Source organism: Vombatus ursinus, unplaced genomic scaffold (assembly GCF_900497805.2).
Source record: "Vombatus ursinus unplaced genomic scaffold, bare-nosed wombat genome assembly UNPS02011572.1, whole genome shotgun sequence".
In the NCBI taxonomy this organism is placed as follows: Eukaryota; Metazoa; Chordata; class Mammalia; order Diprotodontia; family Vombatidae; genus Vombatus; species Vombatus ursinus.
Window position 1 is genome coordinate 3860095 of NW_020951350.1, and position 12810 is coordinate 3872904.

The following is a 12810-nucleotide window of genomic DNA, read 5'->3' on the forward strand; positions in this document are numbered from 1 at the left end:
TTGGATTTCTTATATATATAAAATTAGTGATTTGGAGCAGACCAGGACTATCCATTGTAAAGCAAAATAACCTTGAAAAGTTTAAGAACTATGATCAATGAAATGAGCAATCTTAATTTCAAAAGACTGATGATGGAGATTCATTCTATCTCTTGACAGAGAGATGATAGACCAGAAGGGCAAAGAGACATATGTTTTCAGAAAGGGCCAATATGTTGATTTGTTTTCATTCCCTTAATTAGTAAGTCTCCTTTCCTTTGGTATGGTTCAGACAGCTCATTCATTCTGGTCTTGGGAGACCAACATATGGAGTTATTAAGAAGTACTTTGCTTTCTAATAATATGGGAGCAATTAAATTATCTTTCCTTACCCATGGGGAATGTGAATTCCCATAAGAGGGAATCTTTCAGCTGATTTGATTTAACAGAATTCCTACTGCCCTTAACAAGGATGCCTTTCTGATCTAGCATTGCCATTGTCATGGTGAATGGGGTAGAGGAACAGAATATTACCTAAATCAGGAACTAACAATTGTAGACTTTTTAACCTTACTCTAAATAAAGTTATTTTTATTGCTTTTCATTACCTTCAGGGTTTGCTCTGAATCCTCATCCTAAACCTGAATCACTGACTTTGGCCTGAGCTAGGTCAGGCCTAGACTAATGGTCTGTCTTTGTATCTCCAGCACAGTGCTTTGCATATCATAGAACATGGTGCAATGTGGACAGAGGACTGACTTTGTAGTTGGAGATTTAAATCTTGCTTTATCACCTTACCCCTTTGGATCTCAGCTTCCTCATAAGTAAAGTGAGACAGCTAAATCTCTGATACCCTCAAGTTCTAAATATAATTAATTCATCTTAGACTGGATGTATTATAGGCATCTCGAACTTATCATATCAATAACAGCACTCACTCTCTTTTCTCCCAAACCCAACCCTCTTTCAAGTCTCCCCATTGCCATCAAGGACACTACAATCATACAAGTCACACAGATTCACCATCTCAGTGTCATTCTAGACTCCTCACTCTCACTTACCCAATGACTCAAACTTTCGATAAATCTTGTTTCTATCTTCACTCTATCTCTCATATAGGTTCCTTTCTCTCCACTTTCACAACCATCATTCTAATTCAGGTCTTCATCACCTATCGCTGGGACTATTTCAATGGGTTGCCCTGCCTCAGGTCTCTCCCTCACTCCAATTCACTCCTCCACTTGACTACCAAGTGGAGACATAAGACATCCTGCCCCATCCCCCCAAATAAATAAATTTCAGTGGTTCCATATTACCCTCAGTATTAAATGTAAAGACTTTTCTTTGGCACAGAAAGCTCTTCAAATAAGATCAAATGAGATAATATTTATAAAACACTTAGCACAGTGCCTAGCACATAGTAAGCACTTATTAAATTCTTATTCCCTTCCTCCTTCCACTTCTTCACAACCTGTCTCCTGCCTACCTGTCCACCCTCTCACATCTTACTCCATACCTGAATTCTACTATATAGCTACTCTGGCCTATTTACTATTCCTCCATCAGTCAAAGAACTTAAGTGTTTATGATGTGCCAGGTACCGTGTGTACTGGAGATACAAAGAAAGGCAAAAACATGGTCCTTAACCTCAAGGAATTTACATTCTAATGGGGGAGGACCAACATATAAATAACTATTTATATACAAGATATAAATAGAAGGTAATCTTACAGAGAAGGTACTAGCACTGGTTTGACAGGATGGTTGTTGTTCTGTTGTTTTCAGTTGCATCTCGCTCTTTATGATCCCATTTGGGGTTTTCTTGGCAAAGATATTGGAGTGATTTGCCATTTCCTTCTCCAGCTCATTTTACAGATGAGCAAACTGAGGCAAACAGAGTTAAGTGACTTGCCCAGGGTCACAGAGCTAGTAAGTATCTGAGGCCGAATTTCAACTCAGGAAGATAAGTCTTCTTGACTCCAGGCCTGGCACTCCATCCACTGCACCACCTAGATACCCAGTATAATAATAGCTAACATTTATATAGTGCCTAAACACTACAAATATTTTCTCATTTGAGCTTTACAACAACACTTGCTGCTGTTGTTTAGTTGTTTTTCAATCATATCCTACTCTCTGTGACCCCTGTAGGGGTTTTCTTATCAAAGATATTGCAGTGGTTTGCCATTTCTTTCTCCAGCTCATTTTACAGATGAGAAAATTGAGGGAGAGTTAAGTGACTTGCCCAGGGTCACACAGCTAGTCAGTGGCCGAGGCCAGATTTGAACTCAGGAAGAAGAGTCTTTCTGACTCCCAGCCTGGTACTCGATCCACCGAGAGGGTGAAAGGGAATGGAAAAAGGCTTTTTGTAAAATGTGAGATTTAAGCTGAATTTTGAAGGCAGTATGGGAAGCCAGAAGGCAAAGATGAGTAAGGAGAGCATTCCAGGAATGGAGGACAACCAGGGGAAATGCATCTGGGAGATGGAGTGTCACTTCAAGGAGCACAAGCAGGCCAGGGTAGCTGGATTTTAGAGTATACAGAAGGGAGTTAAAGTAGAGGAAGACTGGAAAGGTAGGAAGGGACTGAGCTGCAAAGGGCTTTAAGGGCCAAACAGAGGATTTTATATTTGATCCCAGAAGCAATAGGGAACCACTAGAGCTTATTGAGTAGTGTGAGGAAAGGGGGTGTGCTTTGGCAGCTCAGTGAGGATGGATTAGAGTAGGAGACAGGAGGCAGAGAGACCAATGAGAAGCCTCCTGTGATAGACCAGGGGAAAGGGATAGGGCATGTGCCAGGGTGATGGCTGTGTGAGTAGACTGGAGGGGACAAAGAGGAGAGATGTTGTAATGATGGAAACTAGACTTGACAATAGATTGAATGTAATAGATTAATGGTAAGTTAAGAGTCTACACCAAGGGAAGCTAGGTGGTGCACATTTACTGGATGTGTGATTCTGACTAACTTAACCCCAATTACCTAAAAAAAAAAGGTCAGCACCAAGTATGATACCAAGCTTGTCAGCCTGAGTGACTGGGTGAATGATAGCGCCCTTGACAGTAATAGGGAAGTTTATAAGAAGGTAGGGTTTACCTTCCTATTGGGAATGGAAAGCTAAACATATTGGCGCATATGAATGTAACGCAATTTTATTGTGCCATGAGAAATAATTAAATGGACAATTTCAGACAAAAGTAGGAAAACTTAAGAACTGACACAGAATAAAGTGAGCAGAAGTAGGAAGAGAACATTTTACACAGTGATAATATTATAGAGAAAAATCTTTAAAGTTTCTTTTTGGGGGGGCTAGACAATGGGGTTAAGTGACTTGCCTAGGGTCACATAGCTAGCAAGTGTTTTGTGTCTGAGGCCAGATTTGAACTCAAGTTCTCCTGAATCCAGGGCTGGTCCTCTATCCACGGCACCACCTACCTGCCCCTGAAGTTCTTAAGGAAGAAAAAACTTTTTAAAGACTTTAGCGTTCATATCAAGCTGATGATAAACTATGAATACCAAAAGAATGAAGATGAAACAAGGCCATTCACCTCCTGCCAGAAAAGTAAGGAACTTAAAAGGCAGAAAGAGACAATTAATTTTCAGACATAGCTAATGTGGGAATTTGTTTTATAGATACATAGAGGGGGATTTGTTTTCTGTTTGTTTTTTAAAATTTGTTTAACTGAGGGATAATGGGAGAGACAGGTGAATAAAAGCTACGCTTGTTACTTGAAAACCTTAAAAAAAATAAAAAGAGGGGAGGATATGAGGAAAAGATAACTGGTTCTTTTTCAGATATGTTGCATTTGAGACACTTATAGGATATATAAGTTGAGATGTCCAAAAGGCAGTTGGTGATGATACAGGACTGGAGTTCAGGAGAGATTGTGGTGGATGCATCGGGAAATTGAGAGATTAAAACTGAACCCTCTGGAGCTGATCACAAGTTGAGATAATTCTTGGCACAGGATACTGTATATCAGGGATATCCTGATAAATGTTTAACAACCAGATCTGGAAAAAAATGTTCACACAACATACTTTTACATTTAATCTACATTATTGACATTTTCTCAATCATTTTCTTAAGTCTAGACAATCAACAAAACAATAATCAAGCTCTGATTTGTAGCATTTGTTGATTTGTAAAGACAAAATGAGAAAATGTATGTGAAGAACTTTGCAAATCTAATTATTATCCATGTGACCGTGGACAAATCACTTGATTTTTCTGAACCTATTTCTTGGTCTGTAAAATGAAAGGGTTGAACTTAAACATGGATTCTTAATTTTGGTGTGTATGTGTGTGTCATAGACCCCTCTGACAGTCTAGTAAGGACTACAGACTTCTTCTCAGAATAATGTTTTTAAACAAATGGAGAGAATGCTAAATTTCAGTTAGAATTAGTCAGTCAGTAAATATTTATTATCTACTATGTGCAAGGCACTGTGCTGATCATTGGGGTTATAAAGAAAGGCGAAAGACAGTCCCTATTCCCAAGAAGCTCACAGTCTAATGAGGGAGACATCATGTGAACAACCATATACAAATAAGACATATATCGGATATATACATGATAAATTGAAAATCATCAACAGAGAAAGGCATTAGCATTAAGGAAGATCAGGAAAAGCTTCTTGTAGAAGGTGGGATTTTAACTGAAATTTAAAGGAAACCCGGAAAGGAAGCTAGGCAGCATGTATGAAGGAGAGCCAGAGAAAATGCATGGAGTCAGGAGATGGATTGTCTTGTTTGAGGAACAGCAGAGAATGTCAGTATCACATCACTGGCTCCAGAGTATGGTATAAGAATATTGGAAAGGTATGGAGGTGGAGGAGCACAGGCTATGAAGGGCTTCGAATTCCAGAGGATTTTTATTTGATCCTATGTGTGATAAGGAGCCACTGGAATTTATGGGGGGAGGAGCTGATATGATCAGACCTGCACTTTGGGAAAATCACTTTGGCTCTGAATGGAGGATGAACTAGGGAGGGGAGAGACTTGGGGCAGGGGGACCCACTAGCAGGCTGTTGCAGTAAGTGGGAGTGATGTAATGACAAGTCACACAATTTGAGATGTTCAATAGGCAATTGGAGATAAAAGCCTAGAACAAGGGTGGGGAACCTGAGCCCTTGAGGCCCCACCTCTGCCACCCCTAGCCTAGAAGTTAGGAGAGAGGTTAGGGCTGGATAAGTAGATTTGAAAATCATCAGCATAGAGATGATAATTGAATCCATGGGAGCTGATGAGATCACTAAGTAAAATAGTATAGAGGCAGGAGAGAATAGAGTCCAGGACAGAGTTCTATACAATACTTATGGTGACAGACTAAAATACAGTAAAGGAGACTGAGAAGGGCTTAGGTATGTGAGAAATAACTCATTAGGACTCAGGAGGGACGAAGTTAAAAGCCCAGTTTATTACACAGCTGCAACTTCAGATGTCCTATGGACTAGTACACATTGCACCAAAGTAGAAGTTCACTGTTTATCTCTAATCCCAGCCACAAAGTCCCTCCTGTTTCATCATTGGCTGAGTACTCCAGAGTATACAACTTTCCAGGATACCTATTACACATCTACTCCTTGACATGTCATTCCTCCTTCTTCATACATCCCATGTTCAGAAAAGGTTGTCTTAGCCCCTCCTGGAGGTGGAGAAATTAGTATTTATTAGCCTATTAAGCATGCACACTCCAAGCAAAGCTTAACTTTTGTCCTGTTTGCTAACTTCTATCAGCAAAACAAGAGAAGACCTGCTGTATCCTATTTTACTTAGTTACTTCTCTAAATTTATGGAAACAAACATATTCGTTATATCTCTCAGGTAGGAGGACCAAGGGATAGTAGTGTCATGAAAACCTAGAGAGAGAGAATCAATCAATCAATAAACATTTATTAAGTGCCTACCCTGTGCCAGGCACTGTGCTAACTGCTGGGGATTCAAAAAGAGGCAAAAGATAGTCCCTGCCCTCAAGACTTACAATCTAATAGAGGAGACATGGTGCAAACAAATACAAATACAAAACAAGCTAATGAAGGATAAATAGGAAATAATTAAAAGAGGGAAAGCACTAGAATTAAGAGGTATTGGGGGAAGGCTTCCAGTAGAAGGTGAAATGTTGTTGTTGTTAGTTGGGACTTAAAAGAAGCCAGAGAGATCAGTAGTTTGAGGGGAAGAAGGAGAGTGTTCCAGACATGGGGGACGTCCAGAGAAAATTATTGGAGCCAAGAGACGGAGTGTCTTATGTTTGTGGAATATCTAGGAGGCCAGTGTCACTAGACTAAAGAGTATGTGGTTGAGGAGTAAGGTGTAATAAGACTGGAAAGGTAGGATGGGGCTAGGTTATGAAGCGGTTTGAATGCCAAACAGAATTTCTTATTTGCTCCTGGGGGTAATAGGAAACCACTGGAGTTTATTGAGTATCAAGGAGAAGAGGGTGATAGGCAGTGTCAAAGGTTACAGAGAAGGCAAGAAAGATGACAATTGAGGAAAATGATAATAAAAATGTATTTTTTTTTTCCCATCCAACTTCATGGGCACTCTGAAATCCATCCACAAACCCCGTGGTCAAGAAAGCCTAGATGCCTAAGGTTCTTTCCTTCTAGGTCTCTATTTGCAAAACTTGTCTCTTGTGAGAAAAACAGCTTATATAAATGTCATTATGACTAGGGAAGGAAAGATGGTCCCTTTGAGTTGGTGCAGGATGGTCCCTCAAGGGAACTAGGACCAAATACAAGAACAAAGGAACAAGATAATTGAGTGCAGAGAAAGAAAATAGAGTGATGAGGAGGGACTCTCCCAAAGAAATCTCAGAAGCCATTTACATTAATCCACTGCTGAGAGACAATGACACTTAGCCTGGAAGAAGAAAGGAGGGGAAAGAGGGAAAGGGTGAAGAAGGAGATGAAAATACCTAGGCAAGGACTAAGGATGGACTCAAGGACAGGAATTAGGTGTGTCCTTTGGCTGAATAGGGTGAAGTACCAGTGGAGAGGGGAGGGAGGAGCAGGTGGTAAGACTGGATATGTGCTTTCATAGCTATGGGGAACTCTTGTAACAAGCGGAAACGCCCTTTGTCAACTGCAGGTCTACACCTTCTTTGTAGCTTTGTAGTTTTAGAAAGTTGTCCACAGCCCTAAGAGTTTAAGTGACTTGTCCAACATCAGGCAGCTGGTATATGTCAGAAGTGAAACCTGAACCTAGGTATCCCTGGCTTTGAGGCCGATCGCTGCTCACTTGTCTGGGCTGTCACTAAATGACTTCTAACACACTAGATCTCGTCTTTTTCCTGCAGTAAGAAATGGTAAAGCTGAAAGGCTCTGTGTAATCTGTCACATGGCACTGTTCTTTAACATACACAAGTCTTTGGCTTTTTTTCAATGTCCTTTTCTAGTCTGGAGTGTGGGGAACCTGGTCCAGGTTTTTGCCTGCCTTCCTTCTATCATGACCAAGGCACACGCATTCACGCATGCATGCATGTCTGCCCACCTCCACCAGGGCTAGGACTCGCCCCACCCATTTTTGTTCTCTTCTCTACCCTGGGGCTGAGCAAGCTTTCCCGGGTCGCCCCCAGAGGCCCCACCCCTCTGCAGAGGCCTGCGCAGTCCCCGCCCCTCTGCAGAGCCCCTCTCAGGCCCCGCCCCTCTGCAGAGTCCTTGCTCCTCAGGCCCGGTCCCTCTGCGGAGCCCTGCTCCTTGGCCCCGCCCCTCTGCAGAGCCCCTCTCAGGCCCCGCCCCTCTGCAGAGTCCTTGCTCCTCAGGCCCGGTCCCTCTGCGGAGCCCTGCTCCTTGGCCCCGCCCCTCTGCAGAACCCTACGCAGGGTCCTCCCTCTGCTGGCTCCGCCCCTTTGCGGTAGAACCCGGGGCGGAGCTCCCCAGCCCTCACTGCGGTCTTTCTTTCCAGTGGCCTCGGACGGTTAGGTCATGTCTTTTCGAGCTCCTCTACACGTGGGGGTAAGTGATGGCACCCTTACGGGGACCTAGAAGCCTGCCTAAGGTTAAAGGGAGGAAGGACTGAGAGGCAGAGGAGGGAGGGTGCAGCGGGGAAAGTAGGGGTTCCTTCTTGCATGGCCCGGGCTTTCTGCAGACCGAGGGAATGGGGGGCTCTGCCGTCTCCAGGCTTGCTCACTTTGCCCTCACATTCTCCCCCACACCGCCCCCGCCGTTTTTTTACGTAAAGCAGAACAATGTCTCTTACTAAGCGCTGAAGAGAACGAGTGGAAACAAACCCCGATTCTGGGGTCCTCCCCACCCTCAAATCTTATGGTGTAGCCTTAGGAGCCTTTACATTAGGGCCACGTGTTAAGTCCTTATCAACTGCTAGAGCCTTTCCATCCCGCCTCATTCTCATTTAACACATAATGCATTTTTGGGGTGTATTGAGAATCCTGTGTGTCACCCCCGCCCTTAAAAGATTAAAGAACCTTGAGGGCAAGAATTTTGCCTTTGAACTGTCTTCGCTATCCACTGAAACCAGTGCTCTTAAAAACGGGTGCTTAATAAATACTGATTTTAACTTTCATGTTCTGAGGTTCTTGATAATTAAATCAGATCCTCAGCCGTCTGTTCCTAGGCTCCCTCCTCCCTTTTCTGTGCAAATGAACGTGACTTTAAATGAAGCTGAATTTGAGGGTAGGAGGAGTTAGTCTATTCACCTAGATTGGGGACACAAAATGAAGGCCTGTGAGGATCAGGGCATAACCTGGGACCAGAGGCTAGAATCTCTATTATGCCCTGATCCTCATACTTATGAGGTCCACTAGCTGGAATGTTCTTCATTATAGAAGAAACACTTGATAGTGGTCCTTAGTCCTTTAGGCAAGTGTACCAGGCAGCGTACAACCCCATGGATGTCTTTCTGCCTACTGGGATTCAAGAATCACAATTGGTGTGGGATCTTCTCTTGCCCACATCTGTTCCAGCAGTAAGGCAGCTTCCCAGTTGGTCTGTATCTGGGTTAGTGTTACACTGCTGGGAGAGCAGCGGCCCAAGGCTAGATGGTACACTGGAGCTGGTTCATGCCATACTAATTTGAATAACCTCACCAGTCCGCCATCACATTGCCTTCATTGCCCGGTGACAAGATTTAGATCTGCCAGAGCATCAGTTTTAGAGAGCACTTCAAGCTAGACTTGTTCCCAATGAGTCAGCAGTAGGATTGTAAGAATTGGAACTAGAAAGAAACCTTAGTGATGATTGAATCCATCTAGAGGACCTGGGTTCACATCTCAACCTCTTAACCTATGTGACTTTGGGCAAATCACCTAATTTCATCAAGTCTCAATATCCTCAAATAGAAGCAGGTTGGTGGGTACAGTGATTAAAGGGATGGAGTCAGGAAGACCTGAGGTCAAATTAATGATTTCCTTTCCTGTGCTCATTCTTAGGGTGATCAAGCCAGCTGGTGGCCCCCATAGGTATGAAACCATTCACGACAAGGGATTTCAGGTAAATGTCCATATGTATAAGAATGAGTGTTGGGGTAATTCTGCCAGGTGAAAATATCGTTTAACCTTCCATTTGGAAAGCTAGCCTTCTGAGAGAAATCTGACACCGGAAGTACACAGGTACCCAAGAGTCTCAATTAAAGCTCCGTAGGCTTTACCCAGTAACTGTCAGCTGTCCAGGCCAACACCATGCCTGTGACAGTGTTACATTTCTGGGAGAGAAATGCACTGTCGTCACCAAGGTCTTGTCACATGGCACTGTTCTAGTGCCAAGGCTGACTGCCTTTAGATAGTGCTTTGCACCACTGAGAGTGGATTAACTTCCTTTATGAAGTTAGTCCTAGTCTAGGTGCACACATGTATATTTATTTTTCCCACTCTTTGGTGCTCTATGTCCCTGTTGCCTGACATTATAAAGGACTGGTTTGAACTGGATGACGTCTAAGGTCCCTTCCAGCTCTAAATCTGTGATTCTTATGATCCAGTCATTCTCTTCTTTGCTACCAGGACCAGCACCTGTATGTGGACTTCATGTGATTTGTGATACTTCTCCTGGGTGGTTACTAAGGTAGGTATTTTACATTATTGCATTTTGGAGCCCTAAAGTCAAAGATAAGATAAACAAAATTGAAAACAAAATCGTGTGCCCTCAAAAGGTAACTAAGGAGGAAAACAATCCATTTAGTCCTGACAAGGGTTTGCCTTAGGTTTCTGACTTTTTTTTTAACATTGTGATAATGGTATTTAAATAGAATTGTTTTCCTATTATATTATGGATTTTATTTTATGCACTTGAATACTTTTCATCACACTGCTAAAGGGGTATCTGATACAAAAAAGATAGCTTTTGTCTATCTCTTCAGTGCCAAGCATAATGTCTGGCACAGAGAAGCCACTGAATCAAATGCTTGGATTGAATTTGAAATGTCATGTTTTACTAAATTGCCTTAGTCAAGTTTGTCTCTGCTTCTGTTTCTTCTGCAGCTTACAAAGAGGTCAGAAGTACAAAAGGCCTTGGCCCCAGTGAAGGAACAGTGATGAAAAGCCCAGAAACCTGTCCCCCATGAAACTCCTGGCAGGGCAGAAGGATTCAATAAGGTGGCGCTACCAGCACAGGGAGGAACTGATTCCTGGTTGAAGAAGAATAATTATTAATTCATGTTGGGTTCCCTGTGCCAGTACACATTCCCTAAGAGATTTGGGTGGCTTAATCATGCAAATTAAAATAATCTAATAGGATTTGCTACTTGATAAGTGAAAGTAATTACTCATCTTCTCCCTGTTGACTTGATTATTGTTATTTTAAACATAATTCTCCTTCTGGTATAATGAGTGGCTGAAATGACATGGAAATGTTAAATAAAACCTTATATATAAAACTCCTTATTTTGTGGTTCTGGTGATTTATAATATGGAATGAAACTGTCAAGACATATGAAGAAACACATGGTCCCTTTTCTTGGGCATTTTAAGGTGAATTCTCTTCATATTTTTTTTCACTTGATTCCATCGATAGCAGTGGTTTTGGTTTAGAAAACCCCAGTTCCCAAGTTAAAAACTCAAACCTGGGAGAATGGCCCAAAGTAGAAAGCTTTTGTATCCAAGAGGTTACCAAAAAAGATGGTCAAATGCCTGAGGATTCCTACAAAGGAAAACAAAGTCTTAAGAGCAGCTAATTGAGGGCTTAAAGGGGAGATAATGACTTGAGTCTTGCATAATTAGCAACTCCAGTTAGTCCCTTGCCAGTATTGTCTTAGAAAGTAAATCAGTGAGTTCACAAATAAACTAGTCCTGTTACCTGACCCCTCCCTCTTCCTAATTATTTTGAAGTTTTATACCATCTCTGCTGGTTCAATAATTAAGTTGTCTTCTTGAGTCAAGTTGCTTGGCCCTGTTCAGACACCATTAAAAATGCCCTTTTCTTTGAGGGAAAAAAAATACAAGCGATGAAACTAAAAGTATTAAGGACTTTGTGCAAAGTACTGTGCTAGGCACTAGGTATAGAAATAGAAGAATAGGACTCCCTGTGTTACTGTACTATAAGAATGAATGAATGCAGGAGGGTCTTCATGCTGCCTTGTTTCCCAAGTAGTTTGCCATGGAGCAAGCAGCAAAGGGGAGTGGGAACATCTAGGGTGGCTAGGGTCCCATTCATTGGCTCTTTGGAGTAGTCAAGCACTGTCCTGTCATGGTTTGCAGGGTAGGCATTTCCTCCCATGTAATAGATTGTGTTCAGTAGCAAAGGTTTTTTTTAGCATGGAAATAAGTATGCCCTGGTTTCCTCTCTGAAGGTTGCATGCTCTACAGGCAGTCCTGACAAGGCTGAGTTATGTTGGCCTTTGATTCTTCTCTGCACTGCTCCTATGGCTGGCTCCCTGCCATTTAAACCCTTCATGACCAGGCTATAGTCTACTTTTCCAGCTTTATTGCACATGACTGGATCCATTTTGACCAAACCAGCATTCTTGCTGTTCTTTTGGGACAGTTCTACTTCCTCTGTATCCTGGTTTTTGCACAGGCTGCCCTCCATTTCTGGAGTAGACACCTTGGAATTCCTACTTTCAAAGTAAAGTTCGAGTGCTACTTTTTGCAAGGCTTTTCCTGTTTTCCTCCCTCTTTCCTCTGTATATATATATATATATATATATATATATACATATATATATGTCAGTGCCTCCTCCTGCCCCTCAATCAGTTTGCGTGTCTTGAGTATTGACTTCTACGTATTATATCCCCAGATAAAAACCTAAGTTCCTTGAGGTAAGGGACTTGGTTTTGTCTTTGTATCCTCTGGGGCCTAGCTATGCCTGAATAGTTAATATACTCAAATGGTTACTAATTAAGATACTTAGAGGTAGCTAGGTGGTACAGTGCATAGGCTGGGGTCAGGAGTTCAAATCTAGCCTCAGACATTAGCTAGTGACCGTGGGCAGGTCATCTAACCTCTGTCTACTTCAGTTTCCTCATCTGCAAAATGGTGACAGTAATGGCACCTGATTTACAGGGTTGTTGAGGGTAAAATGAGATAAATTTGTAAACAACAAAACACGGTGACTGCCACCTACTAGGCACTTCATAATAAATGTTTCCTTCCTCCCTGGATATTTCCTACAAAGATCAAAAGCCATCCATACCTGCCCATTCTGTGTTTCTCTTTTTAGTTTGCAACAAAAGGTACATTCAACAGGCTTTTTCCTAGATTTGGATTGTCAGGGAACTATTTCAGCAGACTAATTCCATCTTGTCATTTCATAAACTGTGTTATTGCAGAAAGCCATTAATGTATTTTTCCCCTCCTGTCAATAGATGTCAGAGTTCTGTTATATAATATGTGCTCTGGAATATCATTAAATATTCATATCTTAATTTTTGAAAAGAAAAAAAA

At 42.0% G+C, this 12810-nt stretch overlaps 1 long non-coding RNA gene and 1 other non-coding gene across 2 annotated transcripts; both read left to right on the forward strand.

Moving 5' to 3' along the window:
• Window positions 1-7846: 7846 nt before the first annotated feature.
• On the forward strand, window positions 7847-10811 carry LOC114039001. Its single transcript, XR_003568612.1, has 4 exons — window positions 7847-7932; window positions 9366-9426; window positions 9933-9993; window positions 10410-10811. It is a non-coding gene; the product is annotated as an uncharacterized LOC114039001 (long non-coding RNA).
• On the forward strand, window positions 9583-9785 carry LOC114039031. The gene has a single exon (XR_003568615.1). It is a non-coding gene; the product is annotated as a small nucleolar RNA SNORA74 (small nucleolar RNA).
• Window positions 10812-12810: the final 1999 nt, after the last annotated feature.